Here is a 16,328-nt window from a genome sequence, read left to right as displayed (position 1 = left end):
ATGGAAAGCAGTTGCCATTAAACAGTCGTTTATGAATAGTGGGGAGGACTCACGACCTTTGCTTCAAGTTACTTGAGGAAGGAGTGACTCAGGATCTACAGCCTCTGCTTCCCCTTCCGCAGCAGCCTGGTGCGATTGGAGGTTTTAGTTTCATGTATTAATTATAAGACATGGTTATGTGCATAGGCATCCCAAGTTTTTGATTTCTCTCCATCGTTGCTGTGACAAATATTTTTCTCAGGGTTTTCATTCTGCAAAATAGATAAATAATTAATATAAAATTAATTAATTAATCAGTAAAGAAAGGTAAAACAAATTATAAATTAATTATGAGTAAACGAAAAAATAACCTAAAATAAAATAAAAATAATTAGATAAAGGAATGCATGAATAAATAAGTAAATAAAATAAAAATAACAATTAAAACACAAATAAATAAGTAAATAAATGATAAATAAATAAATAAATAAAAAAATGAATAAATCAACTAATAAATAAAAGAAATCAGAGCATAAGTAGATAGAAAATATAGTAGAAATTAGCAAATTTTCTTAGACAATTGAAAAATCACACCAAACTATGGCAAACATATGTGTAAATTGCTTACGACTGAGAACATTGAAGGGAATTAAAAGGAGGAAGTAAAGCGGAAAAGGCAGAAAAGAACACGAAAGAACTGAAAATAAAACATGGAAAGCGAAGAAAAATTACGTATAATTCTTAGACTTCTTTCAGTAGATATAGAATAATTTAGAGAGAGAGAGAGAGAGAGAGCTCAAAAATCGCCGTTCAAGAACACCTTTCTCCTTGTTAATGGATGGGATCCTCGTTCCGAGTTTCATATGTCTAACAAATATATATATTTATATATATGTACGTATATATACGTATATATATACAGTATATGTATGTGTATGTATATATATATATATATCCGTATATATTCATACATACATACATATATATATATATATATATATATATAAATATATATATTTTGAATCATATCGGGATTGTACTAGGTCTCAGTTGCGCTACCACTTACCCACAAAGTTACACACACACACACACACACACACACACATATATATATATATATATATATAAATACATATATATAAATATATATATATATATATGTAAATACATATATATATATATATATATATATATACTGTATATATATATATATAAATTTATATATATATATATATTATATATATATATATATATATATATATCTATATATATATATATATATATATATATATATCCATACATATTCCAACAAATTCATACATATGTTATTCTTAAATCAGACTCAGCATTTTGTGTGTGGAAATGTTTACGTGAATCAACATTTGCGATCTATCTTCAGGGGAACATGGTAACTCGACCTTCCTCAGGACACTACTCCGCATTTTTTTCCTCTCAGCAAATCTCTCTCTCTCTCTCTCAGCCAGCATTTGCCTCACAGATTCTCTCTCTCTCTAATATCATCTCAAAGAATGGATCATTTAAGGAAACGCAATCTTTCCTACAAAAATAGATTTATTATTCAAACTAACCCAACAAGTAATGAATGAACAAAGAAAAGATTACCATGCATCATAAATGAATGATCAAGTCAAAATAATCTAACTCTGACTAAAAATCTTACTGTGGCTAAAAGCCTTTAAAACTCAAAACTCTCACATACTCCATCTTAGACATTATAAGTCCTGTCTAAGTCAACCACATGAGAAATAATGGATACTGCAGAGGTTTTGCATTGTCCTCTATACCACACCAATTCCACAGATATCACCACATCAAACATCACTATGTGACCACCATGTTACCAAGGTGTCACCACAAGACATCTGTCGAAAGAATTAAGCACAACAGTAACTCCCAAAAATATACAAGTGCAAACATAATAATGTAAAAGTGTAAATGCATGGTTACAATGTTACAATACACAACAAGATAGAATATTAAAATGATATAAAGGTTATGTCTAACTTTCCACACAAGTTCATAAATGTCTTGAAACATGGTAAAAATTACAAGTCCACAGTTCACAGAAAAAGAAGAGTCTGAACTTTACCTTATTCTGCCAGTTCTAAGAGATTGGAACACTTAAAACCACGTCTTGATGATCTCGCTCTAGCTTCGCTAATGAACGATCAGACTTATTTTTGGGCAGAATTAGACAAACAATCTATATTTTCTAACGTACGAACTTACGCACTCCCATATCAACTCGGTCATCTGTTTCATATACCCGAGCCAATATTGTGCGTTCATCAGCCAACAGCTAAAGTAAACTAAACTATTTGCTGAATGCAATGATTTTGCAACTGATCGCTTGGACCTAGTACCATCTTACAGCTATCTCTTTCATCACATCTTTATAGTAAGGCAGTTGGTGAATTAAATAGTCGTCACCCCAGGAGCGTCTGCCTTCTAATGGCGAACTAAAATAAAAGCATATGCATAAAACATAACAAATAGAGCTATGCTCAATTAGCAATGTCTACTGCACTGCAGATTTAAGTATTGCTCTCTATGAAGTAATTTAAAAGTCACTGGGGTCGTTTTCTAGAGCCCTTGCATGTAGTCTTACAAGCACAAATAAGCTTAATCACCCACAATAAGAATTATCAGTAAAATAGCCACTAAAACTATCAATATGGATGGTAAAACATATTCCTGGTACTCGACCATCAAGGGATCATCGTTCTCTTCTAACGGCGGAACAGTTACTGGTACCACTGTTGTAGGCACTGGAACTACATCATGATCGTTACGCATATGACGCATGAATATCTTCTTGGAACTGTTGAACACAGCACGGCTAATTACGAGGAAGTCTGTTGATGCTACTCGACACGCAGCGTCAAACAGCTTAGATCCTTGAAGAATGAATGACGTCGACTTGTTACCCTGGCACATCGTCGTAACAGGACATTCTTTGCAGTATACAGCAGTAAGAGTTCTGGTGGAGATTATGTGGTATTCAAGTGGAAACTGTATAAAGTCACATTCTGTCACATTCACAACCACCCACAGATACAACTCGCAACTGGAAAACATTACTGTCACACACATACTTCTCCCTAACTAAAGTACAACCTGTCTTATAATCAACTCCCGAACCTTGATATTGATCTCCTAAAATGAACATGGTCTCTAATCCATCCCATGTCACTACTAAGTCTCCAAAAGCACCCGAAAAGGTCTAATAATAAAACTAAGAAAAGGGCTTCATGAAATGACAGGAACGTGCATACTATTAATCCCCGATCAGCCAATCTCACTCTCAAACATTATAATATAAATAAAAAATCTCCTCCTGTGAATAATACTCTGCCCCATGTAGATAAGCGGAATCTCTAGGAACGTTTCTAAGTATCCTAAAGGTAATATATATCACCACACACGACCATCTGCTGCAGCAATAATTGCTTTATCTGCATTTGCACTTCTGTCCTTAGAGAATCAGTTTCTTTCTCAATATTAAGAAAGTATGTTGGATCGTGGCAGCGCCACACGCATCGATCTTCTTCAAACCTTCTAATGTAATTCAACAAATCATTCAAAGAATAACTAATTGTTTCAAAACCACTTCTCAATTTCTCATTACTTTCTTGCAACTGATTTTAACTGTTTCCTGAGCTAGTTAGGTCTCTTTGAACTTGCTACTTTGACTAAACTTCTGATAGACATAGCTCCAATCGCCGCAATCACACCTCAACACCTAGAAGAACCAAAGAAAACACAAAATGCTCTTTACTTCCTATTCTCTACAGAAGGTGAATTTCCTGGAGTAACGTCAGAATCCATTCTAACGTTTTATCTATCCCTTATCAACTCTATCTAATGTTATTCTTATTTCTCTCATTAATCTATTTAAAGACTGGCAAAGTTCTCTTATTCTACTTCATCTAGTGTCTTTCCTCATTTGGTGTAACCTATCCTTGAACGATTCAATTCCTCTGGCTGATCCTATATTATCGAATCTCCACACATTCTATGGTCATCACTTGTTCCGAAGCTAACCAGACTTCATGATCTCTTCAACCACTACACCTGGTCCTAAACGAACTTCTTGTACCCCCAGGTTACTGTACTCAACAGGATTTTATCACTACAAACTTCAGCATCTAGAATGAACAGAGACAAAAACAATAAATATCATATATATACAAATATCAACCCATTTATCCCCTTTAAACTATATACAAATGTTCCATTACATCTCAACTTTCTTTAATTTTGAAATATGGGTCATTCGTCACACCAGTATTTACATCTTTATTACAATCTATTCCTGCTTTTGATCTCTACAATTCAAAAGGCCCATGGAACTTTGACTTAATTTATAATTGACTGCCCCCGAATATTCACTTTAACAAAACACTCTATCACCCATGGAAATAGAGCTATCTTCATGATTTAGCGTTACTCTTTCTCTACCATTGCGCTAACTAAGTTCAAGTTCTTTACTGATACGCGCAAAATCTTTCTCGCTTGTATTTATCAACAAAGCAACTGTAACATCGCCCTTAACTTGCCTCTTGCAATAAATCAAAAAGGTCCTTTCAACTTGTACCCATACAAAGCTTCTGCTGGAGATATCTTAATTAAAATGCTATTCAATTATAGTGTTGATACTAGTATCGCACTTCATCCAAAGATCTGTCCCAGTGTGTATCGGAACCACCTACTGTCATGCGCGCAAAGCTTCGGACATTTTCCGATTTGCCCTCCTCACATAACCCGTCGGGCTTCGGTCTATATGGGATTATAGATACTTTCTGTTCCCAGTAAATTAGCAAGACTGTCTAAAGTCTTATTAATAAATTCTACCATTGTCTGTGATCAGACATTCAGGAACACCATATCTACAAATTTGTCCTTAAAGAATGCTATAGCTACTTCCTCAGCTGACTTCAGGCTTCAGTGGGAAAATTCGACAAAGTTGACAACTGTCAACAACTACTAATAGATGTCTATATCCATAAGCAGATTCTGTGAAGTTACCCAGAATATCCATATGCACTCTCTGAAACGGCCTACTTGGTATGGATATGAACTCCAAACGACACGACACTGTCAATACCGCTTATTCGCACTGCAAATTAGCGCAATTCTTCACAAAGGCCTCTACTGCGAAAAAAACATATTTTTCCAAAAGAACTTAACCCATCGTTTTCTATACGTCTTGTCAACACCTAAATGAGGAGAACCAAATTTACAATGTACAATATCTAGAACTTGTGGTACTAGACTCTCTGGCACGATGATTTGTGTAATTTCACCCATGCTTAGACTACTTCGCAAGTTATACTTAACCTTCCTAACTAATAAATTATTCCACCCTAGTCCAGAAAAAGGCAACTTATACTCTTCTTCGCTGAAACTCCTCTGAGAAATGCCTTAGCATCTGATAGTACTATCTTCATCTTGCTTCTCGAGCAAAGGTATGTCCCAAGTGACATTCTCACCAGTCACATAACACACAACGTTTCCCTCAACATCACGAATAACAATCTCTTCCGAGACTGCTGACACACTATTTCTCTCCGAAGTATGCACTATAGGAACGTGTATGTCCCCTACATGCAATATCTCAGAACTACTAGTATCCGAGACATGAGACACCAAATGCTCTACTCGTCTTCTCACAGGATTCAGTATGTACCCTCATCCTCAACCGAAAATATCTGCTCAATGCATCTGGTAACTCATTATGTTTACCTTCAATGTATTTGAGGTTTCACTCAAAATTCTCAAATGTCAAAACCAACGTGCTCTCTTGGGCGATAAATTTACGGTTAAAGCCTTCCAGCAACGGTTGATGATCTGTAAAATTTTAACTTTATTTCAACAACATCTTGAAATGAACAAGGCTGAGACGATCGCAAAGCCTCTCACCATAATCACATCAGCCTTTCGTTACTACCACGTTTTGAACTTTTCGCTATAAAAAGTTATTGGATGTAATTTTCTCAAATTTCTGCATCAAACACGCACCTATACCTTCCTGGATTTGTGTCAGTCAAATAAGGTGAACGGTTGACTAAAATCTGTTCTCAAAACAGGTGGGGTTCACTAAAGCATTCTTAAGCTTCAAAAGCTAATTGCTGACTTGTCACCAAACAAATTTAACGTCTTCCTGTAATAGATCTGTGAATGGAGACGCTTATTGTAGAAAAATTCCAGCACAAACGGCGAAAAGAAACCTCCGACATGTACCTAGGAATGAACGTGACCTGCTTCCTGGTTTTGGGAACTGGAAAACTCAATGAGGCCTTGACTTTGTCATTCACTCTGACTCTCTTAGAGATACAATATGACCTAGATAGACAATTTCTTTCTTCAGAACTCACATTTAGCCAATTTGACTTTAATCCAGCTGAACCTAATCGCTTGAGGACTTCTTTTTAACACCTTTAGATGTTCTTCGATTGTATCTGCATAAGTGAGAATGTCATCCATGTACACAAATACCAACTTTCCTAATAAACCGTGAAGTACTGTGTTAACCAGCTCAGTAAATGTTATTGGGGACCCTTGTAATCCAAAAGGCATCCTGTATTAAACTCAATGTCCCTTTGCATAGAAAATGCTGTAAATTTACGACTACTCTCGCTAAGAGGAACTGCAAAACCCCTGCATAAGATCTATAGACGAACATATATTCTGCCACTGGATTTTACCAAACAAATCAGGCAAACAAGCTACAGGGTATCTATCTGGGCATGTCTTTTCGTTCAATTTACGAAAGTCTACTCACACTCTGATACTACCATCTTTCTTTGGGACCGCTAGTAAAGGAAAATTAAAAGGTGAGGAACTCGGCCTAATAATACCTTCCGACTCCCATTTCTGAACTTCTTTTTCTACTTCTTCTCTGATCTTAAAAGGAATTGATACGCCTGAATATATATGGATTTGTACTTTCTAGGCGGATTGAATGTTCTAAAACATCTGTAACCCTAGCTTATCTCCTTCAAAGCAATAATATCTAAATATTCTTCAACACTTTCTACTTTATCTGAATACTCGGAATAATCAGCTTTAGCCAAATGTTCGTGAAGAACTTGACTTCTGAATTGTAGCTCCTCGTTGGGAAACATATTACCGTCTCCACAAAAACTCACTATCTTATGTTCTTCCTTAAACTCTTCAAAATCAATTGGTTACATAAGTACCCTTTGTGATATTTTTCACTGAGTCTTGATAGCTTACTATTAATTCTACTGCAGTTACGCCTAAGTACTGAAACTTCATTTACCGACACCGTGACTAATAACGCCTTTGAATCCCTCGGTTCCTCAACAACGAGATACTTGAGAAGGAAAATTTTTCTTTCAATCGACATCTTAATCAATGTAGAACTCGCGTTGCAATTCAATATCTTCTAACAAAAATCCTTCTCGAAAGACTTCTTTGCGGAATGTCTTCATTCTCTAATGAATGTGTTACACATGTCGCAGTCTGCGTCTTGGGTTTCTCACAAGTTTTTTCCATGTGTCTATATGGAACAAACAACCTGGCTCACCTATTGTAATCCCCCCGAATTCCCAAGAATATTGATGTTATGTCGCGTATACAAGAAGGGTGTCCTAAAACCATTTCACCTAAGGTTAACTTTATGACCAAAATGGTCTTTACTATTTTCTTCTTCGCCGATACAAAGGCGTGGAGAGATGATGAACTCAAGATATTCAATCTTTCTGCCTGTACATCACACACCGTCTCATTAGTTGGGACTAATTTACACTCTGAAATTTCCTGAGTAAAAAATCAGCATCTATCAGTTAACTGAGCTGCCAGAATCAACAAGATAAAGAAATTTCAATGCCATTAGAAAAACCACGTACAATCGGCCTAGGTTCTGGTGACTTAAGACCTGATTGCTCATTATCCTGTGTCCGTCTGAACTTATCTTGTGAAAAATTCTGATGTTCGTGCTTGTGTACCTAGAACTTGCATCATGTGAAATTCTTTCTGTCATATCTAGTAAAACTACCCCCGTGTTTTCCCTGAATATTCTCTATTCTTTGTGGCTGGGCAAAATTTCCACCCATGGTCTGAAGATTTGCAAGCTGAACAATATCTCACTCTGCAATTTGACTTACTATGTCCTACTTTATCACAGTTAAAACAACGAATCGTTGTTACTGATCTCTCTGAGGTTTTCTTCGATTCCACCCGCGCACATGCCTTCGCTCCTGCATCGTTTCCTAGATGTGAGGAATTTGCATTATTCTGTGGTTTTGAAACTGTTGCTGAAATGGCACTCTCTCTACAAACTACTGTCCAGCCGGACATTTTGATAGATTTTTATTAATCTGTGCAAAATAAAAAGGATTCATCTGTATCCTGATCAATTCTTTTATCAAAACTATCTGTAATTACATCTGGGACTGACGTTAAAAGGCAAAAGTGTAGCAGGTTTTTCAAAATTATCTAAGGAGATATTATTTCCATTTACCCATGGAGAGTTTTTCATAGATTTTTAACTCGCTCATCGCATCAAATAGGCGAGCACTGCAATACCCATTAATGAATCACACCTTCCTAGTTCTGATAAGCTACCGCAGATTCCGAATAATGCATTCTCGGTCTATCCTGCCATACGGACGCACGAAAATTCTGAAGTTCTTTCCAAGTTTTACACTTTCTGAACCTGAAACTGCATGCTCGCTCTCCAATGTCCCCTTGTCTAAGTCCAGAAAGCTGCCTGTTAGAGCTAGCGCCATCTGTAATTTTAGAATTCAAGTAATTTTCTACTGATTCAATAAATGTCTCCACATTTTGAGCACTTCCATCAACTAGGCCCTTAAAATTGCATACCTGTACTTCTGAAGTTCGTCAGCCTATGAGTCACAATTGACTGTGACGTACCTGCGTCTGAGTCTGACATTTTGTGAATGATCAAACGTCCCCAATCGTAGAACATGAAAGGAAAAAGGAAGAAAGGCAGAAAGATAACCCTCCCCTAAAAAAGACAAGGAAGAAAACGTAAGACTTGCCTTATCACTTGTGACTTGCTAACAGAAAACGGACCTCTGTGTGGCTAGTGACAATGGGAAGTCACCAACTCGAAGCAAAACAAAAAGATGGAAGGTGATTTTTGTAAAGTCACCATACTCTTAATTAACCTACAATCGCCACTATTCACTTGTTTGGTAAGCTTAATCCCCAAACTGCTCTACATATCACCCAGATCTATTTTCACACCACCACTCCCGAATATTTAAATAGAACAAAACAATCACCGTGTCACGCGTGATTTTCGGAATATGGCTGTCGCATCTCACAATATTTCAACACTGAGCTAAGCCTTGTGGTTTGCGGCTAGCCAGCTATCAACGAGCGCCTCGGGCATAATGTTGTCAATTAGCCTATTTCTAATCTCCCTATTTCGCTATCTTAACTCCAAATGAAACTAACGCATCGCTACTACCACTCAACTTTTTAAACCGCTGCCACCAATAAAATGTAACGACCACCGCTGCCACCAATAAAATCTGTTATACCCCTTAAAACAGACTCAGCATTTCGTGTAGAAATGTTTACGTAACTGGCCATTTGTGATCTATCTTCAGGAGAACATGGTAACTCGACCCTTCCTTAGACACTACTCGCATTTTTTTCCTCTCAAATCTCTCTCTCTCTCGTTACAGCATTCGCCTCGCGCATTCTCTCTCTCTCTCTCTCTAATATCATCCTCCGAAGGAATGGATCATTTAAGGAAACGCAATCTTTCCTACAAATATAGATTTATTATTCAAACTAACCCAACAAGTAATGAATGAACAAAGAAAAGATTAAAATGCATCATAAATGAATGATCAAGTCAAAATAATCTAACTTTGACTAAAATCTTACTATAAGGTGCCTCTTAAAACTCAAAACTTATTACTCCATCTTGCATTATAAGTCCCGTCTTAAGTCAGCCACATGAGAAATACCGACATTGCAAAGGTTTTGCATTGTCCTCTCTATAATCACACCAATTCCACAGATATCACAACAATGTCATCACCATGTGACCACCGTGTCACCACAGTGTCACCACAGACATCTGTCGAAAGAATTAGGCACAATAGTAATCTCCCAAAAATAGACAAGTGCAAACATACAATGAAAAGTAAATGCATGGTTAATAATGTTAAGCAATACACAACAAGATAGAATATTAAATGATATAAAGGTTATGTGTTCAACTTTCCACACAAGTTCATAAATGTCTTGAAACATGGTAAAATTCACAAGTCCACAGTTCACACAGAAAAAGAAGAGTCTGAACTTTAATTTTATTCTGCCAGGTTCTACGGAGATTGGAACACTTAAAACCACGTCTTGACGATCTCGTTCTAGCTTCGCTGATGAACGATCGACTCCTAATTTTGGGCAGAATTAGACAAACAATCTATATTTTCTAACGTGATGAACTTACGCGATTTCGCATATCAACTCGGTCATCTGTTTCACGACACCTATTTCAATATTGTGTGTTCATCAGCCAAACAGCTGAAGTAACCAAACTATTTGCTGAATGCAATGATTTTGCGACTGATCGCTTGACCTAGTACCATCTTACAGCTATCTCTCTCTTTCATCACATCTTATAGTATGGCAGTTATGAATTGAATATATATGTCCCTTTAAATATTATACATATACATACATATATATATTATATATATATATGTATATATATATATATATATATATATATGTATATATATATATATATATATATATATATATATATATATATATATATATATATATACATATATATATATATATATATATATATAATATATATATATATATATATATATATATATATATATATATATATATATATATATAATATATATATATATATATATATATATATATATATATATATATATATATATATATATATATATATATATCTGCATATACAGTTTATAGATATATATACATATACAGTATATATACACACACATATATATATATATATATATATATATATATATATATATATATATATATATATATATATATATATATATATATATATATATATATATATATATATATATATATATATATATATATATACATATACACTAGCTGACCAACCTGCTACTGCCCTGGAAATCTCTGGATGGCAACCAAAAAACTCTCTCTCTCTCTCTCTCTCTCTCTCTCTCTCTCTCTCTCTCTCTCTCTCTCTCTCTCTCTCTCTCTCATTCTTGTTAAGATAGTTGCTTCAATACATTGCCCAGCATTTTTGACATTTTATATTTCACCCTTTCTCACTCCCCATTCCTATCGGGGCTGAACTTGGACTTGAAGGGCATCAGGAGTGTCTCTATACATCCCAGTGATCTCGAAAACTATGGATTAGAATAGCTGTCATTTTTGACATTTCATTTTTCACCCCTTCTCAGCTCCCCCTTCCTGGGGCTGAACTTGAAATTAAAGGGCATCAGGAGTTTCACTATTTATCTCAGCGACCTCAAAAACTGTGGATTAGACACTAATGTCTGTAGTTTTCAGTTATTTTTATATGTCACCACCTTCCCAGCCCTTTCCCACCCCCCTTCCTATTGGGACTAAAATTGGACTTACAGGGCGTCAGGAGTGTCACTATTCTTCTCAACGACCTCAAAAACTATGGATTAGACACTAATATCTGTTGTTTTCAGTTATTTTTACATGTCACCACCTTCCTACCCCCCTTCCTATCGGCTGGACTTGGCCTTGAAGGACACTGGGCGTGTCACTATTCATCTCAGGGACCTTGAGAACTATGGATTAGACACTAATATCTGTCTTTTTCAATTATTTTTACATGTCACCCCCTTCCCACCCCTTCTCTCCCCCCCTCCCTATTGGGCCTGAACTTGGACTTAAATGGCATCAGGAGTGTCACTATTCTTCTCAGGGACCTCAAATATTATGGATTAGACACTAATATCTGTTGTTTCTGTTATTTTTACATGTCACCACCTTCCCATCCCCACCTCTTATCAGTGCTGAACTTTTACTTAAAGGGCATTGAGAATGTCACTATTCTTCTCAGGAACCTCAGAAACTATGGATTAGACACCAATATCTGTCTCTTTCGGTTATTTTTACATGTCACCACCTCCCCACCCCCTTCTCACCCCCTTCCTTTCAGGACGTCGGGAGTTTCATTTTTTATTAATCTTAGCAATCTGGAAAACCATGGATTAGACACTAATATCTGTTGTTTCGGCTATTTTACATGTCATCCCCTCCCACACCCCCTTTCTATCTGGGCTGAACTTGGACTTAAAGGGCATCGGGAGTATCACTATTAGTCTCAGCAACCTCGAAAACTATGGATTAGACACTGATATCTGTCATTTTGGTTATTTTTACAAGTCACCCCTTCCCACCCCACCTTCCTATCTGGGCTGAATTCTTAACTTAAAGGGCATCGGGAGTGTCACTATTCATCTCAGCAACCTCGAAAACTATGGATTAGACACTGATGTCTGTTGTTTTCTGTAATTTTTACATTTCACCCCCTTCCCACACACAACCCCCTTTGGTGCCAGTGATGTCTTACCCCCCAAAGTGTTCTTTCCCAGATGGAAAGTCATATGTATACCAAGTTTGGTTGAAATTGCTCAATGCATTTCAGAGTGAATGTGGAACATACTCACATTCATACGTCCATTTTTGTATAAAGATAGATATATGGGTAAGCTGGTGGTGCAGTTGTGAGACCTATGGTTGATCCTGATGTGAGTTTGATATATATATATATATATATATATATATATATATATATATATATATATATATATATATATATATATATATATATATATATATATATATATATATATATATATATATATATATATATATATATATATATATATATATATATATATCTCATAGAAGGTCAGACCAGTAATACGATGAGACGATTATGTTCAACAGTTTATTCCGACGTTTCGTAATTCATGTTTACATCTGGGATTTCTACCAAAAAAAAAAAAAAAAACATATATTGTAAAGTTTGACATAAAATAAAACAAACGTGAGTTAAAAGTCACAATACATAAAGACAAGTAAAATACTAAAGTGTACGATACAGAAAAACAAGTAAAACACTAAAATGCATATGAAACTTATAAATCTACTAAAATGTATATGAAACTTACAAAACGTTAACTGAAATAACAAAAAGACTAGTGAAAACGAACTTACCAGTTGGTACAAAGAGCAGAACAGAACTGGAAATAACAGCAAAGCAAGGAGAAAGAAGGAAAACAAAAAAATGAAAATATCAAGATAAAAACAACTGTGTAGAGCAGGACTGTGTGTTTACTTCAGGAATGGCAGTTTAATCTTAAGTGTTTCAAGTATAAATAAATCACTTTGTTACTATGGCCAGTAATACTAAAATTTCCTTTTTAATTACCGTTTTACATATTTTGGGATGATTGCGTTAATTGGATGATTCAAGGTTGGAAATTCTTGTCCCGGTATGGTAGCTGACTCCATTATAGGAGTCGACTTGCACTTTGAGCAGACGTCTAGTAGCTCCGACATAAGTCCACATATTACATCCGGGGCACATATATTTATCAGTTACATTTGACGTCATATAGGGACTTAGGCGGTCATTAAACCGGAATGAAGAGCCAACAGTTAGTGGGTTTTTGGGAATGAGCTTAATATCAAGAGCTCTTAAGTGTTTGCTCAGGACCTTGGTGAACTCTTTCATGAATTGTTTGTCTTGAACGTAGCGCAAATTAGCGTGGAATTTCATTTTGGGTACAGTAAGGACCGTAGCGAGCTTTGAAAACTGTTTTTCAAGTATTTTATTAAGGACTTTATAAAATACCTTGTCCAGAAAGCAATATTTATTAAAGTAATCTAAAAGGAAGAGGATCTCCCCATGAAACCGGTTCCAGTTTGAGGTGAGAGGAAGCGCCCTGTGAACCAATGTATAAATGGAGTTAAGTTTAAAATTTAAAAAAACAAAAGCTAAAATAACTTGAACCCAGTCCAGTAAAAGTCTTTTTTCTGAAAACAGAGATACTAAAAACATCACTGTCTCTCTTAACCAGAACATAGAGGGGTCAGCTACTGTAGGGGGACAAAGATTTCCAACCCTGAATCATCCAATATACGCTATCATTCCAAAATATGTAAAACGGTAATTAAAAATGAAAACTTTAGTATTATTGGCATAGTCACAAACAAACTGACTTATTTATACTTGGAACACTTAAGATAAAACTGCTATTCCTGAAGTAAACACAGTCCTGCTCTTGATGTTTTCATTTTTTTCTTTCCTTCACCTTGCTTTGTTGCTATTTCCAGCTCTGTTGTGTTCTTTGTACCAGCAGGTTAGTTCGTTTTCACTAGTGTTTTTATGTTATTTCAGTTAACGATTAGTAAGTTTCATATACATTTTAGTGAATATTATGTTTCATATGCATTTTAGCGTTTCACTTGTCTTTATGTATCGTGCATTTTATTATTTTACTTGTCTTTATGCACTTTGACTTTAATCTCACCTTTATTTTATTTTATGTCAAATTTTACAATACGTTTTTTTTTGGTAAAAATCCCAGAAGATGTCAATATGATTTACGAAACGTCAGAATAAACTGTTGAAAATAATCATCTTATCGTATTCTATGAAATATACCACATCTTCCCAAGCATCCAACCTTCCAAAGTTTTAATATAGAATCTTTAATAAGAAATACTGTGCTTTGCTTAGCACTGCCTGACAAGAAAGGGCAAGAAATATTGGCTCCTCCCTAAACCCTATAATTGCACTCTGTTTATCTTTCTCCCTTTCTCTCTGTAAACACGTGACTGCTGGAAGTTCCTTTGTTTCAGAACGTAGAGCTGTGAGAAGATTATCCTCGGCCAGAGGGGAAATAGAACTGGCAATATGGATTAAGAGAGAGGCAAGGGCCCCGTAGAAGCATGTGGTCTTGAGTGACCATGCGGTGACCCTGAATCAAAATGATGCGCACGCATCTGGTCAGGAAAGCATCCTAATCCTGGAACCGAGGTTTCAAAAGGACTGACTCTAGGAACAGGAGGTCAGAGATATAACTGGACGCAGTCGAGACACAACCATCTCCCTTGCTTTCCCATCTCCCTCAGAGTGCCGTGACCCTCCACAAGGTCCACCTTGCCGGGCCTCAGTCTTCCTACCAGTGAGCCTCCCTTAAGTCCTCCTCCAACGCCGTTTCTATGTTGAAGCCACCTCTTCTACAGGGTAGAGTGCTCTGTTTACAAAGGTTCTTTCATTCAGTCACATAGTTTGAATTCTCTCACTATACTTCCTACTTCATTTTCAAGTGCCAGTGTTTTAAATCAGTCTCTCCTTAGTGCAGTGTTAAGTAAATTCCAGTGTGCGAGTGACTACATAGAATTATGTGTTCAAGGTATCTATGGCACCCTCTGTGTGCCGCCTTTTCCTATGCTTATTTCGCTGTGCCCCCACTGACATTTAATTCGTAAATCTCTCCATTACAGAGGGAGTGTTAGCAGTGGAACCCTTCCTTGATTGTGCCTTACACATCATGAACCCCACTTCGCCCGTATCAGCATAGTCATAGAGACTGAGTTATCTTCGAAGCGTTCATTTGTACACAGCCTTGTATTTTACTTAATTCCCAGGCCTTTCATGCCTGCCTAAAGTTTATTTCACCCTTTGATTGTTTGCTAATTTAAATATGCCTGATTCTAAAACTTACCCAAAGTGATTCACTTACAAAATTGCCTTGTGAGTAGAGCCCTCACCTCAATAAAACCTCCTTTTTTCTTTGTATATTATGAATACCTGAATCATCTGCAGTCAAAACTAAGGAATTTTGTGTGGTAAGTAAATTAAACATGCATTCTGAGTCTAGAACTGGCTCATGGTAAGCTTTCCCCAGGTTAAAATCGTAAAAAATATATATATATATATATATATATATATATATATATATATATATATATATATATATATATATATATATATATATATATATATGTATATATATATATATATATAATCATGAAGCTACAAATGTCGCTTAATATCAATGAAATCCACGCTGTGGTATATCTCCGTTGGAGAATTGTCGCCGAAGAAATTTATATAAGTGATAAATTCATTGGAATCGTGGGGACACGACCCGCGACGAAAGCCTATTGAGCTCCGGTTGACGTCAACCATTGAGTCGCTGAATGGTTTGCGTCGCGGGTTCGTGTCCCCACGATTCCAATTCATTTATCACTTATATAAATTCCCTTCGGCGACAATTCTCCAA

The sequence above is a fragment of the Macrobrachium rosenbergii genome, chromosome 54 (assembly GCF_040412425.1).
Source record: "Macrobrachium rosenbergii isolate ZJJX-2024 chromosome 54, ASM4041242v1, whole genome shotgun sequence".
NCBI classification, from domain to species: Eukaryota; Metazoa; Arthropoda; class Malacostraca; order Decapoda; family Palaemonidae; genus Macrobrachium; species Macrobrachium rosenbergii.
Note: the sequence above shows the minus strand (reverse complement) of the source record.